General features: G+C 39.1%; 1 long non-coding RNA gene across 3 annotated transcripts in view; it reads left to right on the plus strand.

The window, feature by feature from the left end:
• Window positions 1-17,250, plus strand: part of LOC143435502 (uncharacterized) — a 102,915-nt gene that overhangs the window by 32,563 nt on the left and 53,102 nt on the right. For all 3 annotated transcript variants that reach the window (XR_013105865.1, XR_013105867.1, XR_013105866.1), the window contains 2 exons: window positions 9,282-9,352; window positions 14,123-14,255. This is a non-coding gene — a long non-coding RNA (uncharacterized LOC143435502). The remainder of the gene's footprint in view (window positions 1-9,281; window positions 9,353-14,122; window positions 14,256-17,250) is intronic.

Genomic DNA, 17,250 nt, shown 5'->3' on the forward strand with positions numbered 1-17,250 from the left:
AAGCCAAGTTAGGCAGTTTTCTGAGAAACAGTCCAGTTCTTGCTGGCTCATACCAGCTAAAGACTCAGATAATGATTTTGGAAACATTGAGCCTCTCCTTGTACCCATTTCCCAGGGCGTGCAGGAGATACACAATGGGGATCAGCAGCCTACATTTTCCCAAGGCTGCATGACCTCAGTCAAACGCCTTGAAATGAGAGGCATATCTCTTCTGCTTCATCTTGGCAAGGCTCAGTAAAAGACTCCCTCTTAGACTCTTTAAGTTCCTGGTCACGGTTCTTTGAGCGTGTTGACCTACTTTACTCTTTTTAGAGAAAAAACCAGAAACCAATAATGTCTCCAGCAAAGACTATTTGTGTGTGTGTGTCTGTGTATGTGTGCATATGTGTCTGTCAGTGTGTGTGTGTGTAGGCATGGTATAATATATATTCAGGTAAGAATACCCATGCAGGCCAGAAGAGAATACCAGGAGTCTTACTCTATTGTTCTCCATATTATTTTTTGGACAGACTCTTTCACTGAACCCAAAGTTTGACATTTTGGCTAGGATGGCTGGCTGACCAGCAAGCTTCTGAGATCAGCTTCTCTCTGCTCCTCTTCAGTGTTGGGATTACAAGCATGAGCAGCCATGCTCGGCTTTTATGCAGGTGCTAGGAACTTAAACTCAGGTTTGATTGCTTTCATAGTAAGTACACTTACCCAGTGATCCATCTTCCCAGCTCCCAAGTACTGTTCCTTTCAGAAACACTGACTCCCATCTTCTGGCCCTTTAGTTCTTCATCACTGTGTTCTCACAATGCTGTAAACTTCAAAAGTGACTGAACCAGATTGTTGTCATTAACTACCCCCATCGTGCAGCTGTGTTTTGGGTGCTAACATGGCCCATACATCTTGGAGATGGGGCAGAGCTCTTTTCAGCTTTCCCTTTCCTACTGTGCTCACTGTAAAGTGGCACACTTCACTGAACTTGTTCCTGCAGGAGCCTGTTTCAGGAATCAACAGAGTGTTTCTGATCTGGGCCACATGATCATGTGACTGACAGCATTGGGGACTAAGAGACGGCCAGCTTGAAGCCCTCGAGTTGACATCATATAATTCTCTGATGTGTGCCTACAAGAAGAGAAAGAAGAGTTTTAGGCAGTTCAACTCTTAGGTGCCCTAACAGGTCATCCCTTGGAGAGCCTGTACAAACAACTCTCAGATACCTGCACTCAGTCTGCTAGTCTCAGTGGGCTAGTTATCATTTTAGGTTGTTATTATCCTTTCCAGGCTGCATGCTATTGCTCACTTCCTTTTGATATATCTGGTTTCAGCTTGGAAAAGATATGGCCATTTAACGTTAGTGTGAGAAAAGATCATTAGAGAAATAGATCTAGGATTCAGAAGTCAGGTGTGAGAGAGTTTCATGCTCTGGAGTGCCTTTTGGGATTATCTAGTGGCTTAATAATCTGCCACATCTCTTCATGACCAGGAATAGATTCATATATCTCTCATTTCTGGGTGCCTTGTGTCCTTTCTGTCCTACTTGACTGTGTAGAGAAAATCGTGTCACCTTCTAGAGTCCTATCCCATTTCACAACCATTGGAAGTGTTGAATATGAGATGCAGAAAACCACCCATGTTGCTTTTTTCCCTTAGCTCTGAAATCCCATCAAAGTTGGAGTTAGCACAAACTGCTGCACTTCATCCTCTGTTTATTCTCAGCCAGCTGGGAAGATGGCCTGTCCTTTGAAGAACTAACCAAGTAGCAGGTGGTAAAACAGGGTGTGGCAGAGGCAACAGGCAGGACTTGTAATTCTAGGGGACCTTTTGTACTTGAGGTTGTAAAATGTTCTGGGTTGACAATGACAAGCATATGAGTGGCATCCCTATCTATGAATTCATAGATCTGGAGAGAATGTACCTCAGATGAATTGAAACTGCTAAAGTGAGGGGACAGGATGGTGAAAGAAAGGGTGTTATTGCTGAGGAACTAATGAAGGAACAAAGATGAAATTTTGTGTACTTATGGCAACCTCAAAATTTTCCTAATACTCCAAAGTGAGAAGAGGCAGACAAGCAAAGGGGAAAGGGGGCTTTATTTAGCACCTTGAGGAAGCTGACAGCTGTACTTTGTCTTAGAGTGGGCACTTTAGTGCCATAATGTCCTATAAGACATCTAGTGTCTGTGTAAACATTCTGTCTATACTCCACAGTATGGCAGCCGCCATCACCTGTTGCCCCCATTTTGAAATTAGTTTTTTCAGAATTTTGCACAGTGTATTTTTGATCAAAGCCACCCTTCCCAACTCCTCTCTGATATACCCACTTGCCTACCCACTCTTATAAACTAAAGCTTTTATCTGGGAGCTTGCTTATAGTTTTAGAGGGGGGGTTAGTATATGATACTGTGGTATGAGGCAGAAAGGCATGGTGCTGGAGCAGTAGCTGAGTGCTTTACATACTGATCCTCAGGCAGCAGGCAGAGAGAGGAGGGGGGTTGGTGCTGGGCCTGGTATGAGCTGTTGAAACCTCAAAGCCCACCCCCATGACACACCTCATTCAAAGAGGCTACATCTCCTAATCCTTCTCAAACAGTTGCACTAACTGGAAACCAAACATTCAAACATATGAGCCTTTGGGAACCATTCTCATTCTAACCATCACACCCCATTTAACCATTCCTGCTCCACAATTCCTCTTTATCTTTCATACTACCATATGCTTCATCCTCTTCCCTGAAGTCCTCACAAAGTTTTGATGAAGATACCCCATTTTAGGACTGTTTCTAAGTCTCTCACTTTCTGCACATTGTCCAGTTGTGAGTTTCCCTGTCAACTACCATCTACTACAAGAAGCTGCTTCTGTGACGAGGGTTGATCTTTGGGTACAGTAGTACGTTATTAGGAGTCATTTGATTGCTATGCTTTTTTAAAAAAGAATAATTATAGGAGGTTTTTGAGTCAGAGGCACTGGATGGTTCCACGTCAACTGTCTTCCAGATACAATAGGGCTGATACACGTATGGACTCACAGAGATGGTGACAGTATACACAAAACCTTCATAGGTTCAAACCAGACAAAGCCATAGTGCTGAGAAGGGGAAGTAGACACAAAGTTATACCCCTAACCAAAAGCTGTTTGCAGTTAATACCTGCTAGGAATGAGAAAATCGGCTTTCTCCAATAGAGTGTCACTGGGTATACCAACCACACTCCAGAGCAGGCCCCATACTAAGAGTAGTTGGCTAACACAAAATTAATTTTGTGGAATTTTTTTATGTGAGACTTTTTGGTTGTTTGTTTAATTTGGGCATTTTTGTTTTTATTGGGTTTTTGTTTTGATTTTGAGAAGGGGGAGAGGTAGAAAGAACGTGAAATTGGGTGAGTAGAGAGGTAGGGAGGATCTGAGAGAAATTGTAGGAGAAATCAAGATTAAAAAACAATTGGCTTGTATATGAAAAGAAAATTTAAAAAAGAAATTCCTCCTATAACCTCTTACTAATTTCCTGACATCTATGACTACTATTCCAAATGGAACACACATATCTGAAAATTCATTATGACTACTAAATATATAGTTAGTGTGCATGAGGCATTATTTTGTTCTAATTGTATTATTTAAACTTACCTAGACGCATGTGGCTGGTATCTGTCCTTAGGGTGGTATAGCTCTAGTGTCTCAGGTGAAAAGCAATCTACCACAATGGTTCAAAGAACAAATATCTACAGTTAGGAAGTCCCCAGCATAAATTCTAGTTTGATTCTTACTAACTCTGAAACTTGGAACAAGTCAACCAATTTCACTGAAACCATTATCCCCTGTGAAAAAATGGATATCGTAACATTGCCTGTATCACAGGACTGTTGAAAAGATTAAATCTGAAAATTCACATAATTAACAAAATGCCTGGCATAAATGCAACTCTCAGTAAATGTTTGGTGTTATGAATTTTGATGTTAAAATTTTAAATCCCATCTTACTTCAAATACTTCTGCAGTCAGCCCATTTTCTTGGTGCCATGGGTATGAGGGTATTGGCCCTCACTGAGCTCTATAACAAAGGATTTTTTTTTTCATTTTTTTGCAATTTTATTGTGTTCTGAACTCTTAAACAAATGTGATTTTGAAATGAAAGAAAAGATGAAATTCCAAAGTCAGAATATTACCATGGGGAAAAATATGTGTTTCACTTTCCCCATTTTCTATTTATTAAACAGACTTTGTTATTGAGGGAAAAAAGCTCTTGTATCCTATGCTGGCTAAGAATTCACTACCAAGCATGACCTTGATTTCCTGATCATCCTGCATATAAATACTGAGTGCTGGGTGCTCAGTCCAATACCATCAAGCCTGGTTCCATTTACTGACTCTACTGAGAGACTGGTGATGGTTATATCCATGGACTCTGGGAGTTATATCCTGGCTTGTAAGCCTTATTTACTAACTGTGTGACCTTGAGCATATTGCATAGCATCTCTAAGTCTCTATTTCTTTATCAACTGGGCATTTACAAAGTATACACTTCATACAGTTATTGTAAAACTTAAGTGGGTAAGTATCTACAAGGCACTTAGAGAGGGACTTGGAACTGACACTCAGTTGAGACATGTTGGGTTTATGAAGACTTTGTACTATATTAGGTGCCAGAAAAGCCCTAAGTGCTCTCCTTGCCCTCATTAAGTTAATTCTTGGCGGTGTGGGGGAAGACATAAGCATGAAAATACAGTGAAGCTTTACAGACAACAAAGATAGAAGTATGTGAGAACATTGGGGGAACATTAAGAAAGATCAAGTTCATTGGTTGGAGGGCAGTCTGAGTGTTTTCTGTAGAGCTGAAGGAAAACATGATGTGCTGGTGTTGCATTGCAGGTGAACATTTCCACATATGAATACAGGTTGAGTTCAAAGGATGAAAATAGTAATTGATGAATTGGTTGGTCTATTATGAGAGGATGTAGGTGGGAGATGAGGTTAGAGAGGTCAGCAAGAAGCAGTACTTGAAAGATCTTATCAATTAGTTTGGAGACTTTCCTCCTTTACTTTGAATACCTTGAAACCACCAAAGCATTGGTTCTTGTTGCTGTTTATCATTTTGGGTCAAGATCGCAGGCAGACTAGGCTGACTTCAAGTTTTCTGTGTAGCTTTATTTTGAACTCTTCCTGTCTTCACCTCCTAAATCTTGGGATTACAGATTTCTGTCACTTGTGCCTGGCTCACTGAAGAATTTTGAGTAGAGTAGGCATTTTAGAAGGGTGACTCTGGGGATGGCATAATGCAAGGCTACAGGCAGGACCAATATACATCTTGAAATTAAGAGATCCTAAACTCAGTCTCTCTTCATTTCTTTCCATCCTCTCTGCGAGGGATTGGTTCAGAGCCTCACACTCATGCTATGCAGGTACTGTAGCATCCGGCTGTATCCTCTGTCTGAAATTCCCTTCTTGAAGCCACTTCCACCTGCTACTTTCATATACCTCCAGTCATAGGAAATGACATCCTCCATCTATATATACAGTTAAAAGATTCCTGGGAGTAGTCTTCAAGTAAGAGGGGGTCTTTCTATGTAGCTCATGGTAGCCTTAGACTTCCGATCCTCTTACTTCAGCCTCCTGCGTGTTGGGATTGTAGGCATGTACCACTACAAGCAGCTTCCTAGGAGCCATCTTTGATTCTTTCTTTTCCTCATCCTCTACATCCAAACTACCAGCAAAAATCCCACTCTATCTCCAGGGAGCCTATTTCATATTCCTCTACTCCAATCTATCCCCTCGGTCATCATTTCTTTTACTCACTGCAGGGGCCTCCTCACTGGCCTCTTTACTTCCAATCTGTACCCAATATCCGGACCCAGTGTTTAAATATGCAAATCTACCCATATTAATCTCCCTGCATCAGAAGCTTCCAAAAGGTCCTAGTTACACTTTGTGTGACACCTAAGCTCTTTTCATGGATACAGTAAGATACAGTCGTTACTGAAGTCCCTTTGGCATTGTGCCTAAAATGATTTCCTCTCACCTTCTTTCTTATTGTCTTTGTCTCAGCTTTACTGTTGGCTCCTTAGGCTTTCTCTCTGAGGAAACCCTACTTTGGTCAGTGTCTCATCACCATTTTATTGTATCCCTGTCATTTGATAGTATTTGAAATGCCATATAATTGATCAAGGTGCTCTTTATTATGTCTCTTTACCACCACCAGATGGTAAGCTCCATGAGACTGATGGCATTATATGCTTTGCCCTTGTGTATCTAATATCCAGCACAGTACCTAGTAGGTTTTTAATGGATATTCATTGAATGAGTGAGTCAGAATATAGATGAGGTTTGGAGGAATCCAGGAGAATCAAATGTGGCTTCTAAAGGGGTGAATGGAGAAGGAATGCCTGCAAAGAAACTTGGGAGAGAACAAGCAAAGTAGGAGGTAGAGAAAGAAGGATGCTGCAGAAGGCAATCCCAATTCCCTCTCCAAAAGTAACCACTGCTAACAGATGGGTGGTTTTCCTTCCAAATCATGTTCTATATATTTGCATACACTGACAAATGTTTATATTACATGCATATGTACTTGTAGTTTTTATATAAATGAGCTCCCAGTACATGCATTATTCTATTACTTGCTTTCAAAAACAGCTTTATTGAGGTATAATTCACATAACATATAATTCACACATTTAAAGTCTATAGTTCAGTTTTAGTATATTCATGAACATAAGCAAATATAGCCATGGTAAGTTTGTAGAATATTTTCATCAACTCAAAAAGAAATTTTAATGAATTTAAAATTTTTAATGAAAAAAATTTAATGAATTCACCTATATACTTTAGCTATCACCCTTGAAGATCTCTTCTCAGCCTAACCATATTAATCTACTTTCTGTCTTTATTGTTATTCTGTATTTTTGTAGTTCTTTTAAAACAGAGGTCTTACTTAGTAGTCCATGATGATCTGAAACTCACTAAGTATCCCAGGCTGCTTTCAAACTCTTAATCCTCTTGCATCAGTCTAAGTACAAGAATTATAGTGTGCCGCTATGTGTTGTTTTCTGACTGTCTTATTTCACTCTGTGCCATATTTTCAAAGTCCGTGTTGTAGTATGAGCCAGACTTCATTTTTTTTTTTTCGAGACAGGGTTTCTCTGTGTAGCCCTGGCTGTCCTGGAACTCACTCTGCAGACCAGGCTGGCCTCGAACTCAGAAATCTGCCTGCCTCTGCCTCCCAAGTGCTGGGATTAAAGGCTTGAGCCACTACCGCCCGGTCCCTACTGTGCTTTTCAAGATCTTCCCTTATTTATCCCCTAAATTTATTTATATTTATTTAAGATTTGCATATTTTAACATTGGCTCTGGATGCTGTGTGCAGAGGAAGAGGCCAGGGAGGAGACTCCTGCAGCGAGTAAAAGAGATGATGGTGGTGGTGACTAAGGGGATAGTTCTGTTTCTTCCATCAAGACTCAACAGTGGGGGGTGGATGCTTGAATTTCTCCAGATCCAGAAGTTGTATAGCAAGTAAGGCAGAGGAATAAAAATGCAGTTATTATTGGTAGTGATAAGAAAGTACTAGGCTTGAGTCACCACCCTGGTGACTGTCAGTGTTGGCATGCAATGGTGCCAAGGAGCTGGAATGCATGGGAGAACATAGTAGCTATGACTCTAGTAGACGAGGTTTTATATGAAAGTGGAAAGATGACTTTCAATTTTATTCATCTACCCGTTTTTCCTCTTGAGGTTTTCTGAAAATTGTATTATTCACTGCTCTACCTATAAACAGATGATTCATAACATTATATAATCTTGTCCTGTGACTCAAGGGACTCATGTGATCATCTGCTTTTACCCTGGCCACTGGAATGCACAGGAATATGTCTTTACTTATTAAGCAGGTCTCAGATTTCTTCAACTTTTAGCTTTATTCGTTATGGTGTCCAAGGCCTATATTAATGCATTCTTGGTTCTTTTAACATACAGTTGGCTGGCCAGGACAAATTCTAAGCGTCTCCTATGAAATGTAACTCAGGATTTTATGATAGCAATTTTGTAAGCTGTATAGATTTCTTTTCTCTCTCCTAAGTTTGTGGTTATATTATAGCAGAAGCCAAGAAATCTAATTTCCAGTGAAGTATTGGTGCTTTTCTGCCTTAATTTTGGATAGCTTAGTTTGAACAAGCTAATTCTCTTGTCAGCTACAACATTTATTCTTAAGAACCATGTAATCAAGTTACAAACAAAACAGAACAAAACAAAAAAGCTCTTATAATATTTTAAATATCTTTACAATTTTTAAATTAAAAATAGATTGTTTTTTATGCAATATATTCTGGTTATGTTTTTCCTGCCCCTAACTCCTCCCAGATCCTCATCTACCCAATCCATATTTTTTCTGTGTCTTGTTAGCAGACAAACAGGTACCTAAAAATAAATTAATAATAATAATAATAATAATAATAATAATAATAATATAAAAACAGAATAGTGTAATACAAACAAACAGAAAAGAAGAACCAAAGAAAAAGTACTGAAAACATATATGTAGATACATGCACACACAGGAATCCCATAAAAACATAAATCCAGAAACCATAATACATAAGCAAAAAACATTTAAAAAAAGCCTAAGCAAAGTATTATGAGACGGAAAAGCCAACAACAAAAACAAAACAAACAAATAAAGGCATCTCCAAAATTACTGTTGAGTTTGTTTTGTGTTGGCTACCTCATGCTAGGCATGGGGCCTGACCATCAGTATGGTTTGTATACCAGTGAAACTCCAATGGATAAAGCTAAGTTTTCTTTGGTTGTGCTTCTCAATTGGAGATATCTTCTGGATTCAGGTTGGGGACTTATGTCTACTTGCCCTGTTAGCACTGGGACCCCATCTGGTTTATACCTTTGCAGGCCCTGTGCATGCTGCCATAGTCACTGTGAGTTCATATGTGCATCACTGAGGTGTCTAGGGGGCCTTGTTTTCTTGGTGTCCTCCATCCTCACTGACTCTTACATTCTTTTCATCCTCTTTTCTGCAGAGTTCCTTGAGCCCTGAAGGGATGGGCTTAGTTGAGAAATTCTATTTTGGACTGAGTATCCCCGGGTCTCTCATTTTACACACTGTATAGTTGTGGTCTTTGTATTTGCTTGCATCTACTGTAGGAAGAAGCTTCTCTGTTTGGTCCCATATGTAGCTTTCCTGGGGCACATACAGTCCATAGGCTTCAAGTTGGGGGTACCTGGTAGATACTGAGCCACTCTTAGGCTTCATGTTTACAGATTAGTCTAATTGGTTTTTTTTTTTTTACTGTGTCTTTGTAGAACACACGTGAATGTCCTTCTAATCTTCAATACCTTCTGACTTCCAACTTGCCATCATGTGTCTGTTCCCTGTGAGTATATTCATTTTCCATTGCTGCTATGACAAATGACTCTGAAGGTAGTTCCTTAAAACAGCACAAATACATTCTCATAGAGATATAAAGGTTAGAAATCCTAAGTCAGCTATTTCCTTGCTCCTAGATACTGCTTGCATCATTTGTCAAATGGATCCTTCCTTCATCTTCCAAGGCAGAAGTACAGCATCTTCACAGCTTCCTTTCTGACTCTCAGATTCCTAAGTCATGTTGTTGGATAGCACTTTGAACCCCCCTCTGTCTCTTTGATGAGGACTCTATAATTAGATTAGGCTCCTTCAGTTTAAAGACACGTACAATCTTTGTTTCATATGAGACAATATAACCCCAAGGATTAAGGGAATGCCATATTTTGGAAACCATTGTTCAGCCTTCTAAAGTAGTCTTCTTTATCCTTGAAATCTCATTTTCCTTGAGGACCAGTGCTACACAAAGTATGCCTATTGATATGCCCATTGATTCCAAGATTTTATATAAAAGGAAGAGAATGTCTTACAGTCTTATAAACTGTTTCCAACCTGTCAAGAACTATCAAGACTTGGTTTTTCTGGCTCCTTAAAATATGGTGATTCTATGAACATAGTGACAAAAGTATCTCCTAGGCTAGACAAATTCCCAGCTAATTCGGTGTCCTGTCAGTATTTTCCCATTGTAATGCTTATTTCAGGGCCAGGCTCTTCTAGGATTTTTTTCTCAAATGTGCATACACACAGGAACACATGTGCAGCTACCCACTGCTGGAAGATTGCTGTATTAACCAAAGCAAAATGTCCTGAGCTGCTTCGTGCCTAAGAAATGGTGACACTTGAAAGTATGAGTCACTCATTGGAGACTCAGCAGCAGAAACCAGTACAAAATTAGCCTTCCATCCCCAGTCTAAATAACATAGCATAGACTCATTTTCCTTCCAGCTGAGTGCAAACATAGACCCAGGAAGTAATGCAAGAGATAATGAAAAGAGAATTTTGAAAACCGTAAAGGGGAAGGCAGAATGGTTAGGACCTCCAAGATCATACACTCCCTATTGTAGCAGGAATCCTTGTCATTCCTAATCTAAAGATGGACACTCAAGCCCAGCATTTCCCATGTTCCAGCCTAGCAACAGAATGGTGGATTAGCTAGATTCTTTCTTCTTCTGGCTTGGATGGGAATCCTGGCTACAATGCCAGGTGAGCATGGCCGCTCCAACAAAGGGGGTCTAGCAGGGATCTCCACTAATAATCAGTCAAGAGAACTGACTCTACTTTTTTCATCACACCAGAGATTTCTCTTGCATGTCCTAAAGATCCATTACAAAGAAGTAAACCATAAAGAAGAAATACCACCCCAAAAAGCCTGGCTCAGAATACCATTTTGTCACCATGCTCTTGAGAGTCTGATCTTGCCCTTATACCTATCAGAAGTGCAAGCAGCATAGGCAAGGAGAATCTCACCAGTACAAGAAGAAATAAAGATTATTTGTTCCTAGAGACTATAGACCTTTCCCCTCCACCCACCACCCCCATACACATTTAGAGGCCTGAAAAGGCTCTATTTCATCAGACAGCACCAGGAGGGAACAGTTTACCCCACAGAACATTAATCAGTCAGACCTAAAAGAACATGATGGAGCCTTTGAAACATAAATTGTCACCTAATCACAGCCAATAAAAGCAAGTCTGGACCTGTGCAGTAAACCTAGGAAAAGTAGCTCCCTCCTACACTGAAGTTTATTTAATTAGGAATCAGAATCTCCTAATAGTCAACATATTCAGAAGTTAATAAAATCACTTACAATAATCAAGTGATCCTGAACCAAGATGGACCAACTGGTAAAGTTACTGAATGAGGGCTTTAAAGTAGCAATTTAAAATAATTTAATAAGTACAATTATGAAAGAAATGAATGAACAAATGGAAACTCTCAGCAAATAAAATTTATTAAAAAGAATTAAATGTTTGGGTACTTAGAGAAGGGCATTCCAGGTAGTGTTTATTACCTGTCTTTCTTTAAACATTTTTCATTTGTATGTCTCTGTATCTGTGGGTGCACTTATATGTGTGTGTCCTTGGAGCCATGAAGCTGGAGTTACAGGTGGTTCTAGATTACCTAAATTGGGTGTATATCTAATCTAGATCACCTGCATATAGACATACAGTTTTCCCAGCACCACTTGTTGAAGATGCTATCTTATCTCCAGTGTATGTTTTTGGCTATACTTATATCCACTCATGTTTTAGTGTTCTACTTATTCCATTGACATACACATCTGCTGTTTTGTGCCAGTACCATGCTGTTTTATTACCATAGTGCTGTAATATAGCCAAAAGCTGCTATGTTAACCTCTCTAGCATTTTTTTTTTATCAGATTCCTTTGGCTATCCTGGGGCTTTTGTGCTTCCATATGAATGGAATGTTAAGATCCCCCCCCCCTTCTGTGAAGAATGTCACAAGGTTCAGTTTTGATTGGTTCTGCATTTAATCTGTAAATGACTTTGGATAGATTTTTTTTTTCATTTTCACATTTGTAATTTTAATGAGCATGGGGTATCTTTTCACCTTGTAGCATATTCTTCAAACTCTTCAGAGAGTTAAATTTTTCTTTCTTTTTTTCAAAGCTGTGTATTCTGCAATATACAATTCTCAAAACAAGTTTTAGTATCAAGATACATTTTTTTAAGAGGGCTGACATTTTATTAAAAATGTTGGTTCTAACAACTTTTCTTTTTTTCCCTTTTTTAAAATTGGTTATAATATTTACATTTCTAGTTTTATCCCCTTATCCCATTCCCCCCACCACCCAGGAGCCCCTTGTCCCATCCCCCTCTTTGTGCTTCTATGAGGGTGTGATTTTCTTGTTTCTATGATGCTGTTTCCATTAACATAAACTGCCTCCTAAATTTCTAAATCCTTCCCTTTGTGTTATTAAGTCTCCTATTTTTCTTTTTTTCTTTCTTTTTTCTTTTTTTCTCCTTTTTTCCCTTTTTTCATCTCTTTTTTTTTTTTTTTTTTAAAAATTGGGTATTATATTTACCTTTCAGATTTTAGCCCCTTATCCCACTTCCTCCCACCACCCAGAAACCTTGTATCTCATCCCCCCTCCTCATGCTTCTATGAGGCTGTGCCCCCACTACCCCCTCCCTACCAGCACATCCCCCCCCCCAACTCTGTGTTTGTTTTTCTTGAGACCAAGAATCTTCTCTCCCACCTATGCCCGACAAGGCCATCCTCTCCTACATATACAGCTGGAGTCATGGGTCCCTCCCTATGTGCTCCCAGGCTGGTGGTTTAGACCCTGGGGGGCTCTGTTTGGTATTGTTGCTTTCCTCCTGGGGTCACAAACCCTTTCTGCTCCTTCAGTCTTCTCTCTAATTTCTCCATTGGGAAACCCTTGATCATATCAGTGGTTAGCTGTGAGCATTGTCCTCTGAATGTGTCAGTCTCTGGCAGACCTCTAAGGAGACAGCTATATCATGTTGGTACAACCACTCTGGAAATCCATCTGGCAGTTCCTCAGAAAACTGGACATAGCATTACCTGAGGATCCAGCTATACCACTCCTGGGCATGTACCCAGAAGATACTGCAACATATAACAAGGACATATGCTCCACTATGTTCATAGCAGCCTTATTTATAATAGCCAGAAGCTGGAAAGAACCCAGATGTCCCTCAACAGAGGAATGGATGCAAAAATGTGGTACATTTACACAATGGAGTATTACTCAGCTATTAAAAATAATGAATTCGAGAAATTTTTAGGTAAATGGGTGGATCTAGAAATTATCATTCTGAGTGAGTTAACCCAAACACAAAAGAACACACATGGTATTTACTCACTGTTAAGCAGATGTTAGCCCAAAAGCTTGGAATAGTGAAGACTCAACTCACAGACCACATGAAGCTCTTGAAGAAGGAAGACCAAGAGGGGACGTCTCAGTTCTACTTAGAACGAGTAACAAAAATACTCAAGGGAGCAAATATGGAAACAAAACATGGGACAGAAACTGAAGGAGGGGCCATCTGGAGACTATTCCACCTGGGTATCTATCCCATGTACGGCCACCTAAGCTAGACACTAATGTGGATGGCTGGAAGTGCATGCTGTCAAGAGTTAAATTTTTCTTTGTGAAAGTTTTTCACCTCCCTAGTTAAGTCTAATCTGAGATATTTTTGAGACTATTGTGAATGCTTGTTATTGGTATATTGGAAGGCTACTAATTTTTGTAAATTGATTTTGTATCCTGGCACATTAATGAGTTTGTTTATTGTTTCTAAAGTTTTCTGGTAGAACTTTTGGGATATCTATAGAATCATGTCATATACAAATAGGATAATTTGACTTCTATCCCTGTTTGTATCCCTTTAATTTCCTTCTCTTGCACTATTGCCCCAGCTAGTACTTTGAGTACAATATTGAAAAAGGGTGAAGATAGCAGACATCCATGTCTCATTACTGACCCCAGAGGGATTGTTTCAAGCTTTACTCCATTTAGGATGTAATGTTGGCTGTGGGTTTTTATATGTACTCTTTATTATGTTAAAGTATATCTCCTCCAGTCATACTCTTGAGGACTTTTATCATGAAGGCATGTTGGATTTTATCAGAGACTTGTTCTGCATCTATTAAAATGACTATGTAATTTTACTCTTTACGTTTATTTATATGATGCATTACATTTTTGACTTTATGTAGGTTGAACAATCCCTGTAACTTGATTGTGGTGAATGATCCATGCATATTTGATCACCTGACTTTTTGGCACAGGTATGAAGGCATTTAATAGAGAAAGGGAGAGATGAGGCTGATCTGGCTGTAACATTTGTCACACGATTGATCACCAGGCTTGATTTGACTGATATGGCTGGCCAGCCAGGTGTCTACCCTCCCCCACCCCTACGTGAGTATCCCTTCCAAAGCTGTGCAACTTGTTTGAAAAGGATGAGAGGAGGGAAGGGAAGGGAAGCTGTGGTCAGGATGTAAACTAAATTAACTAATTAACTAATAAAAATTAATTTAAAATTAAATAAATAAACCTCTTTTTTGGCTTAAAAATGAGAGAGAGTGGCAGAGAGAGACAGAGACATACTCTCTGGTCAAGGGTTAATGAGTAGCCGAGTTCTCTTTTAGAACCTTCAAAGAAGCTCTCAATAGAGAAAAAAGGCAGTCTTTAAAACAAATAGTATAGAAGCAGTTGCCACTAGATGCAGATGCAAAACAAGTCATCTTTGATCACTCAGATTCTAACTTAACTCAGAATGGATCATAGACATGACTGTACAACTTTAAACTGTAATTTTACAGTTTACAACATTAAACTTTTTGAAAAAGCTTTAGGTGAAAAGTTCATGTTGTAGGTCTTAGCAAATAGTTCTTAGGTTTAACATCATGCTTCATAAATGAAAAAAATTAGAGTCAATCAAAAATTTAAAAAGAGTCACCGTATCAGATTCTGTTACATGCATATAGGTAGAGGTCAGGAAACTAGAAAGAGGCCCATGAAAGGGAACAAAGAAACTTTAAGGAAGTGGGGAAGAGGGTGATAGAGCATTTGTTGTTGAAAGTGGAAAGGGAATACTGGAATCAGAGGGGTTTAAGCAGAGAGGAAGTGCTAGGAGATGGGGGAGAGAGTCAACTAAAACTAAAGGAGTATGAAAATACATTAATATGATTGATTCCTTTTCATGCTTGTAAAACATTAAAATATCTATATATCTATGTGTATATCATAAAGAGACAAATGACAGACAGGCAAAAAATATTTTCAAATCACACTTCCAGCAAAGGACTTAAGAACTCCCAAAACTCTAACTATCCAATTGAGAACAGATCAAATGTATGAACAGCAATTTCTTCAAAGTAGATGTGCAGGCAGGAAATAACACATTAGGAGATTGTCAGTATCATTAGCTATCAAGAAAATGTAAAGAAAAACCAGCGAGACATCCTTACATGCCTATTAAAATGACTAAAAATATGCTGTGTGTGGTGGTTCATGCCCCGGGAGGCTAAGGCAGGATGATCTAACAAAGGTTGAGGGAAGCCAGGGCTATGCAGATAAAGAGTAAGACCTTATCTATTTGAAAGGTAAAATAAAAGAGTGGTAATACCAAGTGTTGGCAAGGATTCAAAGCAACTGGATAAATCATGCATTGTTGGTTTGCTTCAACATATTAATGATTAAACAAACTGATATATTCATTCCATGGAATGCCACTCAGAAATGAGAAGGAATGGGGTGTAGGTTCACCTAATGACTTTCCTGAATGTCTCGGGATTTTTTGCTGTGTGAAAAAGAGAGCCAACCTTAAAAAGTATTTTTGAGGCTCTCAGAAACTACACCACCAACCAAAGAACATACATGGGATGAACCTAGGCCTCCCTGCATTTATGTAGCAGATGTGCAGCTTGGTCTTCATGTGGGTCCCAAACAACTGGAGTGGGGGCTATCCCAAAAGCTGATTCCTGTATGTTATGTGGGATATATTCTTCTAGCTGGGCTGCGTTGTCCCATTGATAGGAAGCACTTAGCCTACCAGAGACTTGAAGTGCCAGGGTGGAGTGAGTGATACCCTGTCCCTCACCTGCTCAGAGGAGAAGGGGAGGGGGCATGGGGGAAGTATTGTAGGAGAGAGTGACCAGGAGTAGAGCAGTGAGCAGGATGTAAAGTGAATATATATGTATGTATATAGATTTCGCAATTATTTACATACAATTTGTGAATGCTTTAGAGGTGGGGAACAGATTATCTGGCACAAACAATGAATGGGGGGTAGATAGAAAGTTGGGTAAGATTACAAAGGGTAACCAGAAGGATGTGGATGCATGTGATTGCCGAGTTCTGCATTGTGTTAGCAAATAAAGGGAATTACATGTAGCTGATAATGTTACATAGAGCTAAATATAGATATGTAAACAAAATGATTAAAAGAAGTAAAAAGATGAATAGGTTGTAGCAATGTCCTAGTTATAGCATTATAGTTTAGTTTTATAAAATGTTTTCACCCAGAAAACTGAGGAAAGAGCACATAGTTATAACACTGCCACATTAATGAGTTATGACCTAAAGTTATTTCTAAGTTTTTTTAAATAAAATATTTAGTTTAAAAGAAAGATAAAGATGAAAAAAGAAATTTTATGTCTTTTTTTTTCTTTAGAAATTTGTTTTCTCAGAAATAAATTTTATGTCTTTAATGGCTTACTAAATAAATACTGAATGGATCTGGCTCATTGGACAGACATGAAATTAAATTGTCCATCTGGCTACAACAGTGACTAGTTGCAACAACTTGTGACTCCCCAAGCTTGGGTAACACCTTAGCAGTTATCTGGTGGTACACAAATACTTAGTTCACTTTCTGGAAATTCTGGGCAAGTTTAACTGAAAATAGCTTTAGTAGGAAAACCAAGTATTTCCTAGATAAATCGCCACACTTAAGGGTAGACTTAGAGGTAAAAATAGGATATCATAACCTTTTTTTCCCCTCAGCTCTTCTTTGCATGTTCATTGTTCATGAGTTTAAATATTGGGCTTTTATGGACTTGTTCAACCTAACCCTGGTTACTCAGTCAACTAGTTCTTACCACTAGAGAAACTAAAATCGGAACAGACTCTGTGGGCAGTGGCTACAGCCCCTACGTGCCATTGCTGGCCTAAGGCCTCAGCACACACTCTACCTGCTTTCGTTGATCACTTTAATGCTGAGGAGCTTACAGAGTTTTGGGAAGATTTTCTTCAAAGCCCTTATGATGGCTGACCCTCCTCTGAGAGGACACATCTTGAACTTGCCACTATTTTTAGAAGATAAACTTGGACTTTTCAGTGCACAAAATGATGAGAAATGTGCATTTCGCCAATTTTTTAAAAAGCATATAGACACCCTGACTGTTGGACA

The sequence above is a fragment of the Arvicanthis niloticus genome, chromosome X (assembly GCF_011762505.2).
Source record: "Arvicanthis niloticus isolate mArvNil1 chromosome X, mArvNil1.pat.X, whole genome shotgun sequence".
In the NCBI taxonomy this organism is placed as follows: Eukaryota; Metazoa; Chordata; class Mammalia; order Rodentia; family Muridae; genus Arvicanthis; species Arvicanthis niloticus.